The sequence below is a fragment of the Mytilus edulis genome, chromosome 2, assembly GCF_963676685.1.
Source record: "Mytilus edulis chromosome 2, xbMytEdul2.2, whole genome shotgun sequence".
NCBI lineage: Eukaryota > Metazoa > Mollusca > Bivalvia > Mytilida > Mytilidae > Mytilus > Mytilus edulis.
Window position 1 is genome coordinate 57,425,218 of NC_092345.1, and position 25,958 is coordinate 57,451,175.

Here is a 25,958-nt window from a genome sequence, read left to right on the forward strand (position 1 = left end):
AACTGAGAATTTGGGACAAGCCCATGCACATGTGGCAGATCCAAATGTTTATAGCTTTAATTAATTTTAAAAACTCCTCTAATGTCATGTATTGAATATGATATGATATTTTCATACATACTTTCAAAATACTTCTTGTGAATATCATAGACGTCAAAAAGTGTAAAAGTTCTTGAACTTTATAAATTGGAGAGGACATTAGTAATTAATTAGTGTGCCAAAAAGGCTCAATATAATTGCATTCTTGATTAGGTGTTCAAAGTCTTTGCACTGCATTGTATTTATTTTCATGTGTGTATTTTTAGCTCACCCGAAGGGCCAAGTGAGCTTTTCCCATCACTTTGCGTCCGGCGTCCGGCGTCCGTCGTCGTCCGTCGTCGTTAACTTTTACAAAAATCTTCTCTGAAACTACTGGGCCAAATTAAACCAAACAATCATCATTGGGGTATCTAGTTTAAAAAATGTGTGGCGTGACCTGGCCAACTAACCAAGATGGCCGCCATGGCTAAAAATAGAACATGGGGGTAAAATGCAGTTTTTGGCTTATAACTCAAAAACCAAAGCATTAAGAGCAAATCTGACAGGAAGTAAAATTGTTGATCAGGTCATGATCTATCTGCCCTGGAATTTTCAGATGAATCGGATAATCGGTTGTTAGGTTGCTGCCCCTGAATTGGTAATTTTGAGGAAATTTTGCTGTTTTTGGTTATTATCTTGAATATTATTATAGATAGAGATAAACTGTAAACAGCAATAATGTTCAGCAAAGTAAGATCTACAAATAAGTCAACATTACCAAAATGGTCAGTTGACCACTTTAGGAGTTATTGCCCTTTATAGTCAATTTTTAACCATTTTTCGTAAATCTTAGTAATCTTTTAGAAAAATCTTCTCTGAAACTACTGGGCCAAATTTAACCAAATTTAGCCACAATCATCATTGGGGTATCTAGTTTAAAAAATGTGTCCGGTGACCCGGCCAACCAACCAAGATGGCCGCCATGGCTAAAAATAGAACATAGGGGTAAAATGCAGTTTTTGGCTTATAACTCAAAAACCAAAGCATTTAGAGCAAATCTGACATGGGTAAAATTGTTCATCAGGTCAAGATCTATCTGCCCTGAAATTTTCAGATGAATCGGACATTCCGTTGTTGGGTTACTGCCCCTGAAATGGTAATTTTAAGGAAATTTTGCTGTTTTTGGTTATTATCTTGAATATTATTATAGATAGAGATAAACTGTAAACAGCAATAATGTTCAGCAAAGTAAGATCTACAAATAAGTCAACATGATCAAAATGGTCAGTTGACCACTTTAGGAGTTATTGCCCTTTACAGTCAATTTTTAACCATTTTTCGTAAATCTTAGTAATCTTTTAGAAAAATCTTCTCTGAAACTACTGGGCCTTATTTAACCAAACTTAGCCATAATTGGGGTATGAAGTTAAAAAAATGTGTCCGGTAACTCGGCCAACAAACCAAGATGGCCGCCATGGCTAAAAATAGAACATGGGGGTAAAATGCAGTTTTTGGCTTATAACTCAAAAACCAAAGCATTAAGCGCAAATCTGACAGGAAGTAAAATTGTTGATCAGGTCATGATCTATCTGCCCTGGAATTTTCAGATGAATCGGATAATCGGTTGCTGCCCCTGAATTGGTAATTTTGAGGAAATTTTGCTGTTTTTTTTGTTATCTTGAATATTATTATAGATAGAGATAAACTGTAAACAGCAATAATGTACAGCAAAGTAAGAACTAAAAATAAGTCACTATGACCAAAATAGTCAATTGACCCCCTAAGGAGTCATTGCCCTTCATAGTCAATTTTTAACAATTTTCTTAAATTTGAAGATTTTCAATAACATTTTCCACAAAAAGTACTGTTATAGATAGAGATAATTGTAAGCAGCAAGAATGTTTAGTAAAGTAAGATCTACAAACACATCACCATCACCAAAACACAATTTTGTCATGAATCCATCTGTGTCCATTGTTTAATATTCACATAGACCAAGGTGAGCGACACAGGCTCTTTAGAGCCTCTAGTTGATATGTAAAGATCAATTTTATATGGTTAAAATTATTGCAGTATTCAGCAATAATGTTAAAACAGAAAATTTTGAATTCAGTGGTGTTTGATTGCTTGCTGTATATCATATCTGTTTCTCATTTATGGTTTGTACATAAATTAGGTTGTTAGTTTTCTGTTTTGAATTGTTTTTTGCTTGTTGTTGAAGGCAGTTCAATGACCTATAATTGCATCCTCTTCATCTTATGGTCTCTGTTGTAAAGTTGTCTCATTTGCAGTCATAGTACATTTTCTTGATTTTATATGGTTGTGATATTACCATAACTGATTTTTGGCAATATTGCTTATGTATTTGCATATGTATAGTGATGATATCATTGGAATGATGAGGTTATATTACATCAATAAAGACACAAGATGTAAAAAGAAAGCTGAGTTCTGAGTTTTCCAAATGACAATAACCATCATACAACACATGTGGACATATATCTTAAGATAATGTAGTTTCACATATACCAGAGTATAACTGACAATATTATTTAATGTAGATATATTTTTTTCATTCCATTTAATATTCTGCAAAATATGTTACAAAGGACCAAATTCCTGGTTTTAATGATGATTCAATGGCATTTTATTACTTTGGTCACATTAGAATTCTAACATTAAACGTCAATGTCAATGCTTATGTCAAGAAATATGTTTTATAAAATAGATATTAAATATTTATATAACTTACAAAGAGGAATTATGATGAGATTCAGATACAAAATGTGATCCTCCCACATTATGTCTTTCTTTTTGAAGTATTGATAGATTTACAGATGTTGTAATCCATCTTCTATTTACATAAACAATATACTTCTGATCTGTTTACCTGTGATTGAAATTTAATTGCAGAAATGTAAATGAAACCTAACATAAAAAAAATGTAAAGAAACAGATATGTTGTATAGATAAATACAAAAAGGACTTGATAGTTGTTTAATTGGGCATATAGGGCTATTAAAGATTCAGTTTCATTTGAAATCACTAAACTGTTGATATCAGTAAAGGGAGAAATATATAGTAATTGTTACCTACATAAATAATTTTAGCTTCAAGCTGTAAAGTGAAGGGGATTGAATATGATGACCATGTTATGCCCCTGTCTGTCTTGGTTTATCATTCGAATTGTAAGCGGTTTTGTTGATATTTTTTTTAAACATGCAGAGAATATTTTGTTCATAATAGGATGGTGCACATTTATATTTGATTAATTATAAAAATTAAGAAAGTTGCCTCAACATCCTTTTTCACTGGACTAGTCCACATTTTTATTTAGTGGCCAGCAGAAGCCCACCGCAGGATGAGAAATTTTGTTGCTGAATTGAAGACCCCTTGGTGGCCTTTAGCTGTTATCTGCTCTTTTGTCAGGTTGTTGTCTCTTTGACATATTCCTAATTTCCATTCTCAATTTTATCCTTATAGCATTTGTTAGTTCTATACAGAAGGACAAGACTTCTATATAAATAGAAGGTATCCTAGCAATGAGGAAAATTTTCAGAGAATTCAAATAATTGCAAACTAAACAGAATGTATAATTTAATGTTGCGTTTTTATCTATAGTAGAAGATAGAAATTTATAGACAGAAACGTTATTTATGGTTACTTGAAAAAAATATGTTTAAAAACAACATGCTATATGGACCACTGTACCCTTTTTGAACAGAATATACTTTAAAAAGCAAATGTTTATTAGTTTCATAAACTTAAGCTTCATATTCCATTTTTATATTAAATTTTACAATGAAATTAAGTCTCTTTCACTTAAATCATTAAAATATCTATTGGTGTAAACTATATGTCAGTACTTTCAATTATGAGATATTATTTTCATCACTTGCATGAAATAAACCCACTCAGAAGTTATATGGGTCTATTATTATTGTCAGATTTCTATTAACCATATGTGAGAATTTATTAGTTTTTATTTGCTTTCTCTCAAACATAAAGTGATTTGGGATATTGTCAAATTATAATGGATTAAGAAATTTGAACTTAAAGGAATGCTTTGTTGAATAGGATTTAAATATACTTTATATTTATTTTATAGATGTTTTTAAAAGCCATGTTTTATAAGAATGTATGTTAATTGTTTTAAACATACAAGGTCTAAAATATTAATATCATACAGTGCTACATTTTTAGTGCAGTTTTACAAATGGACAATGAATTAAAAACAAATTGGTTTCAAAACTGGACTTGGGCTCCATGATCATCTTGTTCAATCTTTTGGGGTAAATTTACATTTCTTTACCATATAAAAGATTCATACTGACCATCAAAAGGAAGCAACAAATGTTTTTGTGAGTTTGTTTTGTACAATTAATTGAAGAGTACAGCATTGGTTTATATATATGCAGTTGACAGGTGCATTAACCCATGCCATAGGTCATATCTGTGTGCATGCAGTTATGGACAATGGAATGGTTGCCTTGCATGAAATCCAACTTGTGACAATCTCTGGTGGATATTTCCTCTCGATCATTCATGGTGCATATCAACTAGAGTTGTTGCACAGAAAAAATATTGTAAACATATTGCTCAGATTTGACATGCTATTGCTACTCACCAGGTGGTCTTGAAGACCTTTCTCTTATGATGATAAAAATGTCAAGTGTAGATTACTTCAGTAAATTTTTTATATGATACAAAGAAAAATTTCTTAGAAAGAGTTTCTATCCTCAATAATTATGGATCCACCAATGTTTTATGAATGAATTTAATTGAGTATAATACACTATTTCTACAAGGTTTTCATCTTCCTCTGTTACCTGGTGATGATATGATAATATATATGAATATAACTTGCCATGTAAAACTGCAGATGTTTATTGGCAACCAGTATAATAGTACCAGTAGTGGAAATTGAGACATCTTTTTTGCTGTTTACAGATTTTTAGAACTAATTTGTTATCAACAGCTTTTTAGAGATGCCTAGAAAGAGCAATATAGGGGTATTCATTATTGAAATTTGTATCTATTAGTACTTTCTTTGTTGAATTTCAATCACGCATCTTAAAACACATGTTTTAGTCTTTGTAATGCTAACTCTATACTGTGGTATTCCTCCATTAGAAAATCCCCCATTAAATCCTTTTTCATCATAACTACTTGGGTGATCTCACATTAGTATGCATGTAAAATTTTGGGGTTATGTCAGTATGATCCTGATACAGATCATATCAAAGACTTCAAAATTGGTAATTTACTAGAAGTCAGGCAGTGTTTGTCCAGATAGAATGACATGTTTTCCTGCCAACTGCTACCTTGTAAACTGTTAAAAGCAATTTTGTTACCATTAGCTTAACTTGTCACTTTACTACAAAGCAGGGTCATCTTCATATCACATTAACATGTTCTGATACTTATATGTTTGTAATATTTGCCACAAGACTTAAAACACCAATCCATCAATCCCTCCATACCTCTTTATCACACAATGAGTACCCTATGTTCATATAGTATCCAAAATTACACCTATAATTTAGTATATCCTTGTGTATCCACTTTTAAGGGACACATAAAACATTAAATGTATTGTTTACATCACAGTGCATAGTCCTTTTCATGGGTTAAAGCAATGAAAGTCAATAGGAACAAGGACTTTGAATAGGTCCAAAATGCCAGTATAAAATTTACAATCTTTTTTTCGTTAATGGACTTGTTCAGAAAGATTTTGAAGAATGGGAACATTTTTATTTGGTCTCATATAGATAGGTCATGGAATCATTTCTGAGAAAGCTGAGACTTAGTTCAAGAAGACAGAAATTTGTATATATCTGAATTCTTAAGATTCTTATGTCTGATTCAATGGAACTTTTGTTATTTATGACACAAATTGTGTAAAAATGGGTCTAACTAAATTTTTTTTCATGTCAACTTGAAGTTTATCATGTTACCAAGCAACATGCTAACTTATCAGTCAGACAATTAGAAATCTGGTCTTTTTTTTAGAGAAAGTTATATTATTACCACACGGAACCAACTCATAAGTATGTACAAATATCACACACAAAGCCAAAGCAATGCTATACAAACATCTAATATCTAAGTTAGTAAATGGATGGTATTCTATTTACTTTACATGTGTGCTTTTAAGAAAATGATTTTCTGTCAATAATTAGCATTTTCAACCCTTACAAAAGGAACTATTGTAGAGAACTTTAATTCCAATTAGAAAAACAAATACAGAAGGTTTATGTGGAAATTTAAATGGATTTTTATTGTATTCAGACTTTGAAAAAGATTGAGTATTTTTGAAATTATCTGAAGTATTATAATTAATTATAGATGTCTGGATTAATCTAAGTGGTTATTTTTTTATTCGGATTTATATTATACATCCAACAGCTGTAAGTTAAAACAAAGTTTTTTAAAATTTTTTTCCTCTTTCAACAAATTGTCTCTGTAAAAAAAATGAAGAGTCTTCTTACAACAAATAAGGCCAACATTAAAAATATCTTTGTTTCCCCTCACCCGACTGAGGTTGTTAGGGTATGGGTAGGTAGGTAGGCAAATTATTTTATTTTATTCCTTGATATGACATTCTATATTGAATTTATATAAAATTCAACAGGTAAGGCTCAAGTCAAGAAAAATGGGGTATTCCCTGTATTCTAATTCAGTGTACACCCCAGTTTTCTGGTGTTAAAACAAAACAGTATACAGGGACCTCCTTTTTTCCTATTCATTTAATGTAATGAAATCTACAAAAGCGCATATTCTACTTGTGATAACAATGCTTAATGATAGCAAGTGTTTTTTAGTTAAAAAATCAAGTTTATTTCAAGTCAAATTTGATGCATAACTCACAACAAAACAATTCCTTTGTTCACCAAATCATACCTTGATCATCAATTATGAGATGACAAAAAGATACATGTATGTTAATCACTTGGGAATTAAAATTCAATGAATACAAATTTTCAATAGAAGTGAACATATTAATTTAGTTATCATGTTCAGTTACACCTGGATCATGCAGCTTGGTCAATTGATTCTTAAACAAAGATTTGTATTTTTTTTTTCGAGTTCTAGAAGAAACACGGCTTCACTAATGTCTTTATATTCATGTTTTGTATTTCCTAAAATAGTTTTAATAAGTATTTACGAATTCTACGGATGCAGTTATAACGTTAAAACGAGCCCTTTTGTAATGTTCATGCCATAAATTGAAAAAGGAAATCCCATTTAAACTGGTTTTTTTTTTACACCAGAAAACAGGGATGTTCCCTGAAAGCAGGGAATACATGTATCCCACATTTCCTGACTTGTGCCTAACCTGTTCAAAGACAAAGTAAGTAGATAGATTTTAAAGCACGATTCAGGAACAGAGGTTAGATACAAAACAAATCACGATGCACTCAGCGAGTTGAAAGATGCTTCAGGTTTTTTTTTGATTTTCAAAAAAGATCACCTTTGCCCACAAATGGTGTGGCTTTGTTTCCTTGATTCCGAATCATGTAGACGCTAATCCTTGCAAAAATACCTTGATTTAAAACACTCGTTGACTACAGCATCATAAAGGTATCACCAAAAACCAACATAGCAAAAAAAAAAATAGTGGACAAGAATGGCCAATAAAATTTTTCGGGTCGCGGTGATTTTACCGGGTCGGTCGTGTGAGGGGAAACAAACAATATTTTATTTTTGGCCTAAAACAAAGCTTTTCAGACAAGAAAATCATTTCTTGATGAGGGGGGTAGGAGGGGTCCTGATCCCAAAATCCTGGGGTTAAAAACACAAAATCCCAAAATCCCGGGCTTAAAAACACAAAATCCTGAAATCCCTGGCTTAAAAACACAAAATCCCAAAAATCCCGGGCTTATGAATAAGAAATCCTGAGGTCACTAAATTCAAAGAAAAGAAATCTGGGATCCCAAAAGGATCAATCCCGAAGTCCCAAGCTTAAAAACACCCCATTCCGGAGTCCTGATAAAGGTCCTATCCCTCTCATTGATGACTAGGACAATGCTACCTGCATATTTCATTTTTTGTGAGGGCAACATCAATGTACGATTGATATGGGAATATTATTGAATGTCACATGTTTTAAATTTTTGTTTATTTTCAAAACTTGTTTTTTGAGAGATATTTTCTGAATGTATGTCACTTTGGTTTTAGATTATAATACAAAGCACCAAAGTTGAAGAAAAAAGCATATATCTATTTCTATAATTTAACATACTTTTTCTTGACCTCTGGGAAACTATTAACCTGATAACAAAGAAATAAGGAGATGCGGTATGATTACCAATGAGACAACTATCCACCAGAGACAGCATCAAACAGGCCTAAACAACAAGCAAAATCCTAACCATATAGAAATCTATAACAGGCTCTACCCAGCATGACAAGATGTAAAACTAAAGAAAAAACCAACTGTTTGATTTATTCTAAAACAATAATGAAAAAAAAACCAACAAATAATGACAGACAGCACACTGAATACCAGGTTCCTGACTTGTGACAACCACATAAAGAACCAGTAGTGTTAACAGACTACTAAGACTGTTAAGATAGATCGGCCTACACTATAACCACAAGGACTTATCTGTTTGACATTAGGGGTTAGAATTATTTGAATTTGTGTTGTCATAAATATATATCAAAAATGTGTTCTCTTTATTCCTTTTAAAACACCTAACTTTGTTATGCATTAACTAAAGATCTGTGTTAACTTTACAACAAAATCTAGCTGAGATAATAAATAGTTAATGTCTAATTATAGATACATGAGATATATGAGTGATTTTTCTAGCTGTGCTCAGAATTGGTCTATTAAAAAAAAAAATTAAACTTAATAGGCCTTATATATTACAATATTCATATGATAAGGTAGTTATTTATAGACAATATAATGAATTATTCATCTTTTTTCCCCTGTAGAGTTGTTTTATACTGAACCTTTTTTTGTTAAAAAAATGAATACATGATGTAGCGGAGTTGTCATACATAGGATTTATATTCTTTATTGCTCTTACATAGTGATATAAAACAAAGTGAGAATGGAAAGATCTAGTTACACAGCCTTAACTCTCTCAATCAGTAATTAAGTAGCCATGTTCCTTTTAAAATGGCAGTTCCAGAGTCATTATGTAATCAAAAGCACATTAAACATTTATACTGTGGAAAGCTTGGTGTAAGTTGTTTATTGAAGGCAATTCAACTCACTCATTTGAAAAGTGATCTCAGTTATGACATTTACATTTGTGTGGTACGTTTAATTTTCAAAAACGACAAAAGCATTGTGGAAATTTGAGATTTTGAAACCCCTGTGTAGTCTCTTTAATATTCGTGTTGGTTTCGATTTAAGCTGTAAATCCTCTTAGATGTCTCATTAGATTTTTTTTACCAATTGCCACCACAGATAGGATCAGATTGTACATAATTATACAATAATTCCTAATTTTATATGGTGTAGGTCTATTTCATATATCGATCAACTAGAACTTTGATGTAAAAAAAACATATTAAAGGAATAAAGAAGGGTTACAAATTGTTTTTTTTATAATTGCTAAAAAAATCTTAATAAAGGATATTATAGCTATCTGATGTAATGGTTGCTGTTGTAACTCTGAAATTTTGTCATTCCTGAATTATAAAAGAATGGATTTGGATAAAGGTTAGCCATATTGAATGAACATTTCACTTACCATATTTTATTATTGGTTATTTAAGAAGTACTATTAAGCATGCACTGTTTAAAGCGTCTTCAACTTGAATTTTATTGAAGGCAAACAAGAAATGTACACGCATAAAAAAATACCATACATCATTGAAAGTACAGTAAGGTTGAAATTTAACTTCCGGATAATTGAACCTTAAACATGACTGCATTTTCCATTTGAGAGGAGTTTGAAATGTAAAATATTGTCAATTTAAATTCTCCTAATTTACATCTTTCTATCAAATGGAAATGTTTTCACTAACAGGAAGAAAAATCTTTGATCCCTTTGAACAATTTCATTAGACTAAAGAGAAAAATTTCTTGCATGGAAAAGCTCTTGAAACAAATTGCAGAATATCTAAAAAGCAAAAATAACATCAAATGGTAGAGGGGTAATCCATTTCCCAAACTCTTCATTAACATCATTATAGAAAATTAAAATACTTCACAATGCTGTTTGAACAAAGTAGCTTTGGTGAACAGGAAAATGCCTCTAAGTGGAAGACAAGGAATTCATCATACATCTGAAAAGTTGACAAGATTTAAACAAAGGAGGAGCTTTGTGTGTAATAATCTGTGTCTTAGATGTTTACTGCTGCAATGAGGTGTAGTAATTATATCTCAGCTTTTTTATATGTTTTTTATGGAATTAGCGATCATGACAAGATGAAGGCATGGGCTCAGTTTTCCATAAAATTTTGAAAAAATAGTTGAAATTGAACCCATCACACGTAAATATGCATGGCAGATTTTTGGTTGTCTATAGGTGGATCCAGGGGGTGGGAAAAAATTTGTTGATTTTATAGGAAATCACTGAAGTGTGACTGGAGTGGGTCCCCTCTTAATGCAGTCAGTGACCCCCTGCCCTCCCCTCCCCCTTTATGAAAAATTTCTGGATCAACCGCTATTGTCAATCTTTAATGAGTCACATAACTTGACTCAAGAGATTATGCCACAAACATTCATCTGTTGTTATAGATGTTTTTCACTCATTGACACCTACCTACCCTTGTATTCATATTATTTGAAGGTTAATCTTTACCACAGGAAAAAAATATGTGTTTATAAACAAAGATTGTCTGTTTAACATAAAGTTTATGATATACACCAGATTGGTAGTTAACAGGTTGTATGTAAATTTTCTTTTATGAAAATAAGATTAAAATTTTCAGTGTGGCATCTGTAGCATCTTGCTGAGTATGAAAGTCACATTTAAAAAAAAGTTTTCTGTATTTTATTGAATCGGGATTCATAATACCTGTAACCAGAATCTTCTTTAACAGTAAAGTAAGTGTTTACCCATGAATATCCTTATTTTTGATCCCTCTTTCCCCAGTTCCCACCCCACTGACTCCCATTTCCCACCCTCTCATTCATTATCTTTCTGTCTACAATTCTTTTGTGACCTTTTGTAGTGTTGGTCATCAAAAACAAGTGAATGATGCAATATTCTTTTGCAAAACTATTGTAGGAATACTTTTATGAATATTATTTTTTTTAAATACCTTGACATTTTTTCATTCTCCAATTAAGTAATTTTTTTACTTATATCTCCTGATAACAATCTGTTTTTGTAATTTTGTACCAGAATATATATTTTGTTATCAATCATAATTTATCCATTTAGGTATAATGTTATGATTATTTTGCTGGAAAGGATGTATGGTTTTTTAATAGTGGTACATGTACAAATATCATACTATATGACTGAATTTAAAAAATATTCCAAACATTGAATAAAAAAAGATGGAACTAATGCTTAAGGTCTCAACTATGACACTTCTTTGGAAGTTTCCTTAATTGTCCCATGGAATGATCTACTCCCAATTTTAGATAACAGAAATATGTATAATCCTCTAAGTCTATGATGAAAATAAGATATCAGATAAATATTGAAATGTTGTAACTAAATTCTTTGCAACAACTGCTTCTTCATCTATTTGTTATTCATGCTTTTCAATTTATTTTGTCTGAATGGTTTTTTTTAGCAATTGTTGCAATGTGCCTGCAGATATTGACTTATTTGTTTGGTATATACAGTTGTAAAATGATAAGTGGATTTTGTATAGATCTGGCAATTAATAATGATATGTAATAAATGAACATAATAGGACAAATCAGTTTATTTTCAGTCACTTCGTTAAAATATATAGTGCAAGTTGTTGTTTAGCAATTTTTTTTTTTCGGCCATGTTTCATTTTTGTATTTTTTTTCCATTGAATATATGATTGTGACATGTTATCTCTGGAAAGAGATTAACCAAAAATATCATTTAAACTTAAAGCAAACTTCTATAACTTGAAATTTCTGAAATATAATGTTACATTTTGCATGTCTTCTTGTCCAGTTCTATGTCATGAAACACAGCCTCATTATTTGCTTGTACAATTATAATATGGGACTTTTAAAACAAGAATGATAACTTGTTTTTTTAAATGGAAAGATATTTTTAGCTCCTGGTGTAACAACACTTTTTTGGGTACTGTTAAAAGAAATCATTTGTATTTTGACTTTGCTTTTGAATTACAGACTTGTTGATTAGTGTCTGACTGACAAATAACTCTTATTCCAAGACATTAGACTGACAAATAACTCTTATTCTCGAGACATTAGACTGACAAATAACTCTTATTCTCAAGACACTTTAAACTAGAGGCTCTAAAGAGCCTGCGTCGCTCACCTTGGTCTATGTGAATATTAAACAAAGGAAGCAGATGGATTCATGACAAAATTGTGTTTTGGTTATGGTGATGTGTTTGTACATCTTACTTTACTAAACAGTCTTGCTGCTTACAATCATCTCTATCTATAATGAACTTGGCCTAGTAGTTTCAGTGGAAAATGTTAATAAAAATTTACAAATTTTATGAAAATTGTTAAAAATTGACTATAAAGGACAATAACTCCTTAGGGGTCAATTGACCATTTCCGTCATGTCGACTTATTTGTAAATCTTACTTTGCTTAACATTATTGATGTTTACAGTTTATCTCTATCTATAATAATATTCAAGATAATAACCAAAAACAGCAAAATTTCCTTAAAATTACCAATTCAGGGGCAGCAACCCAACAACGGGTTGTCAGATTCATCTGAAAATTTCAGGGCAGATAGATTTTGACCTGATAAACAATTTTATCCCATGTCAGATTTGCTCTAAAGGCTGCGGTTTTAGAGTTATAAGCCAAAATCTACATTTCACCCCTATGTTCTATTTTTAGCCATGGTGGCCATCTTGGTTGGTTGGCAGGGTCACGCCACACATTTTTTAAACTATATACCTCAATGATGATTGTGGCCAAGTTTGGATTAATTTGGCCAAGTAGATTGAATTAATTTGATAATTTGAAGGAAATTTTACTGTTTTTGGTTATTATCTTGAATATTATTATAGATAGAGATAAACTGTAAACAGCAATAATGTTCAGCAAAGTAAGATTTACAAATAAGTCAACATGACTAAAATAATCAGTTGACCCCTTTAGGAGTTATTGCCCTTTATAGTCAATTTTTAACCATTTTTCGTAAATCTTAGTAATCTTTTACAAAAATCTTCTCCTCTGAAACTACTTGGCCAAATTAATCCAAACTTGGCCACAATCATCATTGGGGTATATAGTTTAAAAAATGTGTGGTGTGACCCTGCCAAGCAACCAAGATGGCCACCATGGCTAAAAATAGAACATCAGGCTAAAATGTAGATTTTGGCTTATAACTCTAAAACCAAAGCATTTAGAGCAAATCTGACATAATCTATTAGGTCAAGATCTATGTGCCCTGAAATTTTCAGACAAATCGGACAACCCGTTGTTGGGTTGCTGTCCCTGAATTAGTAATTTTAAGGAAATTTTGCAGTTTTTTGTCGAGCCTGCAACTTTTGTTGCAGAAAGCTCGACATAGGGATAGTGATCCGGCGGCGGCGGCGGCTACGGCGGCGGTGTTAGCTAACTTCTTAAAAGCTTTATATTTTAGAAGGTGGAAGACCTGGATGCTTCATACTTTGTATATAGATGCCTCATGTTACGAAGTTTCCGTCAGTCACATGTCCAATGTCCTTGCCCTCAATTTCATGGTTCAGTGACCACTTGAAAAAAAAGTTCAGATTTTTTGTAATGTTGAATTCTCTCTTATTATAAGTAATAGGTTAACTATATTTGATATGTGCGTACCTTGCAAGGTCCTCATGTCTGTCAGACAGTTTTCACTTGACCTCGACCTCATTTCATGGATCAGTGAACAAGGTTAAGTTTTGGTGGTCAAGTCCGTATCTCAGATACTATAAGCAATAGGGCTTGTATATTCGGTGTATGGAAGGACTGTAAGGTGTACATGTCCAACTGTCAGGTGTCATCTGACCTTGACCTCATTTTCATGGTTCAGTGGTTATAGTTAAATTTTTGTGTTTTGGTCTGTTTTTTTCATACTATATGCAATAGGTCTACTGTATTTGTTGTATGGAATGATTGTAAGGTGTACATGTCTAGCGGGCAGATGTCATGTGACCTTGACCTCATTTTCATGGTTCAGTGGTTATAGTTAAATTTTTGTGTTTTGGTCTGTTTTTTTCATACTATATGCAATAGGTCTACTATATTTGTTGTATGGAATGATTGTAAGGTGTACATGTCTAGCGGGCAGATGTCATGTGACCTTGACCTCATTTTCATGGTTCAGTGGTCAAAGTTAAGTTTTTGAGTTTTGGTCTATTTATCTAATACTATATGCCATAGGTCAACTATATTTGGTGTATGGAAATATTTTATGATCTTTATGTCAGTAGGGCAGGTTTCTTTTGACCATGACCTCATTTTCACGGTTCATTGCAGTGTTAATTTTTTGTGTTTTGGTCAATTTTTCTTAAACTATAAGTAATAGGTCAACTATATATGTTGTATAGAAGCATTGTTAGCTGTACATGTCTGCCTGGCATGGTTCATCTGACCTTGACCTCATTTTCATGGTTCATTGGTCTTTGTTTAGTTATTTTGGTTAATGTTAAGTTAATGAGACAGTTGTAATAAAGCTTTATACTTAGGACTATCAACATAATATCAATGATTAGTATAGAAGGCGAGACATTTCAGCGTGTGCACTCTTGTGCTTATTATCTTGAATATTATTATACGACTGCAAAAATTTTAATTTTTCGTCGTATATTGCTATCACGTTGGCGTCGTCGTCTGCGTCGTCGTCGTCGTCCGAATACTTTTAGTTTTCGCACTCTAACTTTAGTAAAAGTGAATAGAAATCTATGAAATTTTAACACAAGGTTTATGATCACAAAAGGAAGGTTGACATTGATTTTGGGAGTTTTGATCCCAACATTTTAGGAATTAGGGGCCAAAAAGGGCCCAAATAAGCATTTTCTTGGTTTTCGCACAATAACTTAAGTTTAAGTAAATAGAAATCTATGAAATTTTGACACAAGGTTTATGACCACAAAAGGAAGGTTGGGATTGATTTTGGGAGTTTTGGTTCTAACAGGTTAGGAATAAGGGGCCAAAAAAGGGCCCAAATAAGCATTATTCTTGGTTTTCGCACTATAACTTTAGTTTAAGTAAAAAGAAATCAATGAAATTTAAACACAAAGGTTTATGACCACAAAAGGAAGATTGGTATTGATTTTGGGAGTTGAGGTCTGAACAGTTTAGGAATTAGGGGCCAAAAAGGGGCCCAAGTAAGCATTATTCTTGGTTTTTGCACAATAACTTTAGTTTAAGTAAATAGAAATCTATGAAATTTAAACACAAGGTTTATGACCACTAAAGGAAGGTTACGTTTGATTTTGGGAGTTTTGGTCCCAACAGTTAAGAATAATAAGGGGCCCAAAGGGTCCAAAATTGAACTTAGTTTGATTTCATCAAAAATTGAATAATTGGGGTTCTTTGATATGCCGAATCTAACTGTGTATGTAGATTCTTAATTTTTGGTCCCGTTTTCAAATTGGTCTACATTAAGGTCCAAAGGGTCCAAAATTAAACTTAGTTTGATTTTGACAAAAATTGAATCCTTGGGGTTCTTTGATATGCTGAATCTGAAAATGTACTTAGATTTTTGATTATTGGCCCAGTTTTCAAGTTGGTCCAAATCGGGTCCAAATTAAACTTTGTTTGATTTCATCAAAAATTGAATAATTGGGGTTCTTTGATATGCCAAATCTTACTGTGTATGTAGATTCTTAATTTTTAGTCCCGTTTTTAAATTGGTCTACATTAAAGTCCAAAGGGTCCAAAATTAAACTAAGTTTGATTTTACCAAAAATTGAACTCTTGAGCTTTTTTGATATGCTGAATCTAAAAATGTACTTAGATTTTTGATTATTGGCCCAGTTTTCAAGTTGGTCCAAATCAGGTCCAAATTAAACTTTGTTTGATTTCATCAAAAATTGAATAATTGGGGTTCTTTGATATGCCAAATTTTACTGTGTATGTAGATTCTTAATTTTTAGTCCTGTTTTTAAATTGGTCTACATTAAAGTCCAAAGGGTCCAAAATTAAACTAAGTTTGATTTTAACAAAAATTGAATTCTTGAGCTTTTTTGATATGCTGAATCTAAACATGTACTTAGATTTTTGATTATGGGCCAGTTTTCAAGTTGGTTCAAATCAGGATCCAAAATTATTATATTAAGCATTGTGCAATAGCAAGAAATTTTCAATTGCACAGTATTCAGCAATAGCAAGAAATCTTCAATTGCACAGTATTGTGCAATAGCAAGAAATTTTCAATTGCACAGTATTGCACAATAGCAAGAAATCTTCAATTGCACAGTATTGTGCAATAGCAAATATTTTCAATTGCACAGTATTGCGCAATAGCAAGAAATATCTTATTGCACAATATTGTGCAATAGCAAGAAATTTTCAATTGATTGGAGTTATCTTTCTTTGTCCAGAATAGTAGTTGAATCAACTTAAATCATTGTCAATGTATATTCACTTTTACTACCAACTGATAAATTAAAACAATCTTTACCATTCAGTGATAACAAGCACCTTTTGTTACATTTTAATAGTTTATGATGTATTTAAATGAGTAGTTATTGTTGCAAACTCCATTAGAAATTTGAATTGAGATCAGTTTTGGAAAAAGGGGAAGGAGGATGTGAAAAAAAAAATGGGGGGGGGGGGGGTGTTAAAATTTTCTCATTTCAGATTTCATTAATAAAAAGAAAATTTCTTCAAACATTTTTTTGAGAGGATTAATATTCAACAGCATAGTGATTGCTCAAAGGAAAAAAAAGTATTTTAAGTTCATTAGACCACATTCATTCTGTGTCAGAAACCTATACTGTGTCAACTATTTAACACAATCCAAATTTAGAGCTGAATCCAGCTTGAATGTTGTGTCCATACTTGCCCCAACCGTTCAGGGTTCAACCTCTGCGGTCGTATAAAGCTGTGCCCTGCGGAGCATCTGGTTATAGATAGAGATAAACTGTAAACAGCAATAATGTTCAGCAAAGTAAGATCTACAAATAAGTCAACATGACCAAAATTGTCAGTTGACCCATTAAGGAGTTATTGTCCTTTATAGTTAATTTTTTAACAATTTTCTAAAATTTTAGTATTCTTTTAAAAAATCTTCTGCTCTGAAACTACTGGGCCAAATTTAACCAAACTTAGCCACAATCATCATTTGAGTATCTTGTTTTATAAATGTGTGGCGTGACCCTGCCAATCAACAAAGATGGCCGCCATGGCTAAAAATAGTACATAGGGGCGAAATGTATATTTTGGCTTATATCTCTGAAACCAAAGCATTTAGAGCAAATCTGACAGGGGATTAATTGTTAATCAGGTCAAGATCTATCTGCCCTGAAATTTTCAGACAAAACAGACAACCTGTTGTTTGGTTGCTGCCCCAGAGTTAGTAATTTTAAGGAAATTATGCAGTTTTTGGTTATTATCTTCAATATTATAATAGATAGAGATAAACTGTAAACAGCGATAATGTTCAGCAAAGTAAGATCTACAAATAAGTCAACATGACCAAAATTGTCAGTTTACCCCTTAAGGAGTTATTGCCCTTTATATTCATTTTTCAACAATTTTCATAAATTTTTGTAAATTTTTGTAAATTTTTAGAATATATTTTCCACTGTAATTACTGGGCCAAGTTTATTATAGATAGAGATAATTGTAGCAAGAAGAATGTCCAGTAAAGGAAGATCTACAAACACATCATGATCACCAAAACACAATTTTTCATGAATTTATATGTGTCCATTGTTTAATGTGCACATAGACCAAGGTGAGCGACACAGGCTCTTGAGAGCCTCTAGTTATTCGTGGGGTACATATTTATGTGGTTCATGTTGTAAAGAACTGAACATATTGAATAAATGTTCAACAAAAAACAAATATTTTTATAGACTGGTTGTCTGCCTGTGGAAAAACAATGTATCCACAAAAAGTCAATGTTTTCTCAATCCATGAAAATAAGTACCATAGAAAAAAATAAACAAATTCATAGTACTTACTATTGCACAGTAGAGTTTTAACCGGGCCAGCCAAACAGTAATATAAGCTATTGATCAGCCCATTATTTTATTTTTTCTTTCATCTGTCTTGGTGGTCTTGTGGTTTTACGATGGCCTTAAGTGTTTAAGGTAATGTTCACAAGGCTCAGGGTCAAACAAAAGACTCAAAAATTGGTATTTTGAACTTCACTGTAAAGCATAAAGCAAAGTATGTGCATTTCAAAGAAAGAGAAAGACTATTCAGCTCAGAATCAAACTAATGTATCCAGGTAAGGCCTTGAAGTCATTAAACTTTCGAGTCATTTTTTTTGTACTCCTGCTCAAAAATAAACCAATCAAAATGCTGGATTTCATGTTTCAAGCATGTTTTTTTGTGCTCCAAGCACTGAGCAAAGTTTAATGACTTCAACCCAAGGAGATATGTCTACCAAGCAGTTACCTTGTGAACTAGAACCAGCTCAGCCAGTTAAGTACAAAGCAGGGTTCATATTTTATCTCATTAACATGGTTTTATCCTGATATGCTTTTAATATTTGTCGTTTCAGATTATTAACACCAATCCATCATCAACATCATTATTGTATACAGTGAAAAAATTAGAAGACAAAATATTTGAATCTATATGAGCTGTAAGTATGATATTATTGTTATGTTACAAAGATAGACAGAAAACAATTGGAAATAACTGTCTGTTGCTTATAATGATGCTGATAGGTTGTACAGTGATTACCATGATTGAATAAACATCATATAGCAGTAGTCCTTTTCACAAAAAATCGTAAGTGTAAAATTTATCGTAAGTCTAAAATATTCCATAACAATTCAACTAAATATTTTTTATCATAAGATTGATTTTACACTTAAGATTTTTATGTGAAACTTAACACTGGACTATGGTGACTTCAATGTAACTATAAAAGGAAACATACTCTGGATTTTGTACGTCTTCAGAGAAATTATTTCATATTCTCCATTATTATACTCTGGGAGTCTCACAAGACTAAATACCATTTAAAATGACTTTATCTTCAATATCTACAATAATTTTTTTTGCTGTCATTATGAAAGTTGACAAATGTCTTCAATATATATGTTATCTAGTGACATTTAGGTACAACGTACATTCATAAAATCTAAAATAGATTGAAAAATCTAAAGTAGTTTAAAATAGTTTTAAAATAAAACCTTTTTATACCATATAATGTAATCTCTTTGAATTTTAATTTAATTTGAGTGAAAACAGAATCTTCGATTATATGGAAAATAAAGTTACTTTTTTTTAACAAACCTAATTATATCTCAAATATGGCTGAAAACAATTTTTGTTTTGGTTTGATGTTTTTCTTTTAAGTTTCTGATTAATTTCTTTGGGTTAGATGTTCCTTTTTTATGGTCAGTGCAGTTGGTCATGGGTTTTTATAATACCTAGGCATGTCAAATAATCAAATTACAGATTTTAAAATTTATGTTTGATGCCTCAATTTTCCAACTGGTTTTTGTCCAGCCTGCGACTTCAGCTCAACATAGGGATAGTGATCTGGCAGCGGTGGCTGCGGTGTTATCTAACTTCTTAAAAACTTTATATTTTAGAAGGTGGAAGACCTTGATGCTTCATACTTTGTATATAGATGCCTCATGATACGAAGTTTCGGTCAGTCACATGTCCAATGTCCTTGACCTCATTTTCTTGGTTCAGTGACTACTTGAAAAAAAAGTTAAGATTTTTTTGTAATTTGAAATTCTCTCTTATTATAAATTATAGGATAGCTATATTTGGTATGTGCGTACCTTGCAAGGTCCTCATGCCCTTCAGACAGTTTTTACTTGACCTAGACCTCATTTCATGGATCAGTGAACAAGGTTAAGTTTTGGTGGTCAAGTCCATATCTCAGATACTATAAGCAAAAGGGCTAGTATATTCGGTGTATGGAAGGACTGTAAGGTGTACATGTCCAACTGGCAGGTGTCATCTGACCTTGACCTCATTTTCATGGTTCAGTGGTTATAGTTAAATTTTTGTGTTTTGGTCTGTTTTTCTCATACTATATGCAATAGGTCTACTATATTTGTTGTATGGAATGATTGTAAGGTGTACATGTCTAGCGGGCAGATGTCATGTGACTTTGACCTCATTTTCATGGTTCAGTGGTCAAAGTTAAGTTTTTGAGATTTGGTCTTTTTATCTAATACTATATGCCATGGGTCAACTATATTTGGTGTATGGAAATATTTTATGATATTCATGTCAGTCGCACAGGTTTTATTTGACCATGACCTCATTTTCACGGTTCATTGCACAGTGTTAAGTTTTTGCGTTTTGGTCTATTTTTCTTAAACTATAAGTAATGTATATTATATAATATAATATGTTGTATAGAAGCATTGTTAGCTGTACATGTCTGCCTGACATGGTTCATCTGACCTTGACCTCATTTTCAAGGTTCATTGGTCTTTGTTTAGTTATATCTTGGTTAATGTTAAGTTTATGTGACAGTTGTAAATTAATAAAGCTTAGCTTTATACTTAGGACTATCAACATAATATCAATGATTAGTATAGAAGGCGAGACATTTCAGCGTGTGCATTCTTGTTATTAATTTGGTAAATCTTGATAAGTTTTTACAAAATATTTTCCTCTGTAACAAGAAGGCCAAGTTCATTACAGATAGAGAAAACTGTAACTAGCAATAATGTTCAGTAAAGTAAGTAAGATCTACAAACAGATCACCATCACCAAAACACAATTTTGTCATGAATCCATCTGTGTCCTTTTTTTAATATGCACATAGACCAAGGTGAGCAACACAGGCTTTTTTAGTTTTTCTAGAAGTAAAATATGTAAACAACAATGTTTGGGTTTTTTTTTATGTTTTCTTTTTCATGCGATCAATCTTCTTGTACAAAACTGCACACTGTTTAGTTAATGTTCATATAATTGACTTTTTGGGTTATTTTAACTTTACCAAGGTAGAATATCTGATAATGATATTTTAATGGTCTCAAGAGATGTTCCAGTTTTTTATTGCTTGTCTCTTACCAGTACTTTATGATCCATTGATAAAATAGATAATCATTAATATAAAGTCAGGACAGGCTGGATCTAGGCCAGTCATTTAGTTTTCAATACTGAAATTTGGTGCCAAATATGATTTAGAACAAAATTTAAAAGATGAATTCAGTGTAATTATGTGTATGTATTGTATGTTACTGTTTAATAACCCAGATAATATTCAAATTATTCATATTGTTCAAATATGGTTGTGCAATTACATCAAATTCAGAAGGATTTGACTTACCTGATGCTAATTTATTTGAGTAGTTTAATTATTAATTCTAGTAAGTACTTACCTGCAACACAAGTAGAATGTTGTCATCCTTAGGGTTTTGTGGTTATATAATTTATTTATTTACTTATTTTGTAAATGATATTTTTGTGACATAATTTCTGTGCATTTTTTTTCTCATAATGTCAAGTTTACTTGCATGGTTTGATATTTCTTCAAATAGAACATAAAAAAGAAATCATTTGACCGCATTTGGTCATCAAAAGCATAGCTCATACAATATGTATGTATTGAAAAAAAAAGAGTTTGGATAATTAAAACATGAAAATCCAAGTTACTCTAAAAATGTTGGTATATAATTAATGAAATCAGCCAACCAAAATACTGCATTTGGTGTTCCAACCACACATTTTGTACTCCAAAACTCCAAGTACAGATAAAAGTTATTTATCGAAAGGCCAGAAGTAACTTTGTTATAATATCAAATATGTTTTTTTTTGGTTGAAGTATGTTGACCCCTCTGAACCAAATTGAGTCTGTTTCCATTATATGCTTAAAAATCTTCTCCATCAAACAGTGTAAACCAAGCTATACATGATGTCTCTTATGGCATCTTTTTTGATAAAAGTCTATCCAGGGATTGATAATTATTATAAATCACTCTCTATATAAATTATTCCCCCCCCCCCCCCCCCCAATGACAATGTTTACTATTTTTTTTTGTCCCAGTTTTCTATCTTTCAAAACTAATTTGTTTGAAAGTATACTAGTAAATAAAACTAATTGACATTTTTTTAGCTGATTTAATTTTCTCAGTGACAGGTTTTTCAGTAAACAACTTTGAATAATTTAAACACCATAATTGAATAAAAAGCAAAAAAAAAAAAATCAAAAAAATCAGAGTTATAAAGTCATAAGAACCCTCAAATTAAAAAAAATAATGCATATGTTTTTTTATAACTCAATGGATAGTTTTCATTTATATAAAACTTATGTACATAAACTTTTTTCTGAAGAAAATTCTTTAATTTATTCATATTTAGAAGAAGTTTACTTTATTTTAATTGCTTCCTTCCAGGACCTCAGTGTGACCCATCTCGTAAAAATCCGGTGATCGCAATATGCATGGATGTCCTTAAAATAAACTATTATCTGAATTTACATGATTGACACGTGCTCAATTTCCATGCTTTTTTGTTGATTTTTTGTTGATTGTTGACAAAGTTAGGTGACAATCTTTAAACTTGGCTTCAAAACACGAACTTTAATTGCCTACCATATTTTCACATCAACACTGACCAATTGAAAAAAAAAATTGACGATTATACGAAATTGATGCGAAAAAAATGAAAAATTCTTGAACAGAAGACTAAGTTTATGATGTTTGTATGCATTGGTTCAAGAATTGGAAGAACATTATTTTTCACTGGTCACTCGTTTCTTATGACTTTAAATATAATATTTGTAAGGTTTCCATATTTTTCGTGTTTTTTTTTCAAACATGTTTAATATCTGATCTAAATAATTATTAAATAAAATGAATCAAAATAAACATTGGCCATAAAAAATATAAATATTCATTTAGTGAACTTTAGTTCTTTATCTGTGAATGTCAATAACTCAAAAGTAGTAAATTGACTGTGACATGAATATGCATTTAGTGGGTACAAATGCCTATAAATATTCAGAAAATATTATGATTTGGATGAAGTGTCATCAAAGAACTAAAATAATTCTGAACTGCCTAAAGAAGGAATCTATAATTGCTACTATCTATTTATCTTTGTTGTCTAGCCAAATAAAGCATTATATAATTTGTATTTACATACAAGCTTTTTTTTCTATGAGTTACAATGAGCATTATTTGATGGCAATTTTCATAAACAATAGGCTGCTTGACCAACAATTCATACTTGTTTGACTCCTAACAAGAGTACATAACTGTTTCAGTGCACTTCCAGGAAAAAAACATCCAACCTGACCAAAAAACTGTAATCATGAAGCACTTTTACTGCTTCACTTATCTGAACTAGTTTAAGTTACGGTCAAATCCGGAATATATAATGAGTATGGTGAACATTCTTACCATCTAACTTTATAGAACTAGAAAATTAAATTTTGGAGGTCACTTGAAACTTGAATCTTAATTAACCGCCAGTCATACGATTTGATGTTAGTTTGATGCTTCAAGTTAGTTGTCCATATTCATTTATTTGCCTGGCTTTAATGCCAGACATTATGAGCCATCGCTGCTATAGATAATTTTTACATGGTTGAAAATCAAAATTCATAGTTCCTCTTGACATAATTTGAATTGGTATCCAAAGAATAAAAAATGACTCCACAGTGTTTGGGATTTACATGAAAAATGCTGCAACAAGGTAACCTTGATAGTATCCCGATTATGTCATTTTTATGCATGTGTCCAGTCATTGTAATCTGTGTTTTTTGTATTTTGTGGCTGTTTATGTAAAACATAAACCAAGATTTATGGCTTAGTAAATGACAAAAAAATTAGCTCTATCAATAATGAAAGTCAGACATTGGCAGTGAATTAAGAGCATTTGATGAAATTCCTTATTAATCTTAAACTACGAATATCTTTATGTAGCCAGTTGTTGCGTCAATGTCCATTTCTGAACTTAAAACCCATCATGTATGATAGCAAATTGGCGAGAGAGATACTGTTTAATTCTGATGAAACCCTAAATAGCCTTAGACACATTCATCTTAGCTCAGTTGATTATAGGATAATAGAAACCCAAAGAGGAAGCTTTTGTTCGAGGTGGGAATTCTAATATTACAAAAAGTCGGAGTGAAAAATTTCATGTTTCACCTTAATTTCCGCTATGTAGACAAAAAAGATGGGTTTAAAATGTCAAGTATGATCAAATCAGATGTCAATCAGTAGAATGGATAGATAATTAAATAAGAGCATGGTATGGAAATGCTTTAATGGAGATAATTGCCATTTTGGGATATTGTTTGACTCTAATGAAATTTTATATTGTTTTGGTACTTTTTTCAAAATTCCAAAATGTTCTTGAATATTTTGAATTAATAAATTAATTACACAGAACTGTTAGAAAAGCTTTATATTTTTGTTCAAGTGTTAAGATGCTTTTTGTTCAAATTATTTTTACTGAGCAAGAGATATTTGACGTCATTATATAACACAATTTTGGATACAGATTCCGGAAGTCAGAAATTTGCATATAAATTCAGAAAGACAATTGAATTAGGACCATCTTTTATACAGCTTCTGTTTTTACAATTAGTAAACCTTCAGGACTCTCTCTGTCAATTTTTATCAATCAAATTCATAGTTTTGGCTGGAAAAGAAGATTTGGTATAATTATATGAACTTTGATTCGAGAGTAAAATAACAGAAAAGAACTTCATACTTTTGCACAAAATAAATCAGAGTTTGACACTATAACAATAGATTTTTACTCTTGCTTATGCCTTTTTACTCTACTTAACAATGTTACAAAGGTGAGACAAACTATTTTGTTCTAACCCTCACTTCACTGCTTTTGAGACTTTTGCATAGTTTTCTTATTTCAAGTTCTGCCTTTAAAAATTCCAACATTTGAACTACTATACCTATACTATTGAAATTACAAATAGGCGAGACATATGTGTCAACAGTTTATTTGTAAAAGTAGTTATTCAATCAACAAAAAGGCATCATATGTTCTGTAGACATGCTACACTGTCTCATTTACAAAATCTTGTTATTTGAGTGTAGCTACCATGAAAAATAGCAAGTCCAAATCCTGATAATAATATTCAACCTGAAGCACCACAAAGAGAAGTCTGAGGTTATAGGGAAACTCAGATGAGTCTTGTTAGTTAGCTTTGATATCACTCTGAGGAATTCAAGAGGTTAGTAGAAGATAAATGAGTTATTAACCTTAATTTGCTTAAGGGAACCATCCATGAATTTATAAGGATTACTTTTTATTAGTGTACGAATTGGATTTGTTTGTTTTGCATTGGAGTTTAGGCTTTGGTTTTAAAAATTTTGACCCGCATGAAATAGTGATAGAAATTCAAAATATATGATATTCTATTTATGTTATGACTTTAAATGTTTGGTTTTTTTTTGAGAAGAGTAGAAACAGCTGTAGCATTGAAATAATAAAAGCACATTCATATTGGTCTTGTTCTTGGGAAATTAAAACTAGAATGTGGAAATCTAGCCAAAGTGGTCTTTATATTTAAAGCAGAAAGTAGCCAGATAATCTCATTCAAATAAGAACGCTTATCAACAGAGATGCAAATACTTTTAAAAGTGTGTGTGGCCAGCTGCAAATGTATTGCTTTGATTCAAACCATAAAAGGCAGTAATGAAAAGCATCCTTTAGTAGGTTATAAATTTAAAGTGATGGGACTGAGTAGTATATCATACCATAAATTACACATTAACACCATATCCTAGGGA

The 25,958-nt window shown here is 31.4% G+C and overlaps 1 protein-coding gene across 8 annotated transcripts in view; it reads left to right on the forward strand.

Annotated features, from left to right (window-relative positions):
* LOC139512495 (thrombospondin type-1 domain-containing protein 7B-like) overlaps window positions 1-25,958 on the forward strand; it is a 187,851-nt gene that overhangs the window by 26,439 nt on the left and 135,454 nt on the right. For 3 of the 8 annotated variants that reach the window (XM_071300138.1, XM_071300145.1, XM_071300137.1), the window contains exon 3: window positions 18,773-18,856. The exons of the other annotated variants lie outside the window; for them this stretch is intronic. The gene's annotated coding sequence lies outside the window, so the exon portion shown is untranslated. The remainder of the gene's footprint in view (window positions 1-18,772; window positions 18,857-25,958) is intronic. 8 annotated transcript variants of the gene reach the window in all.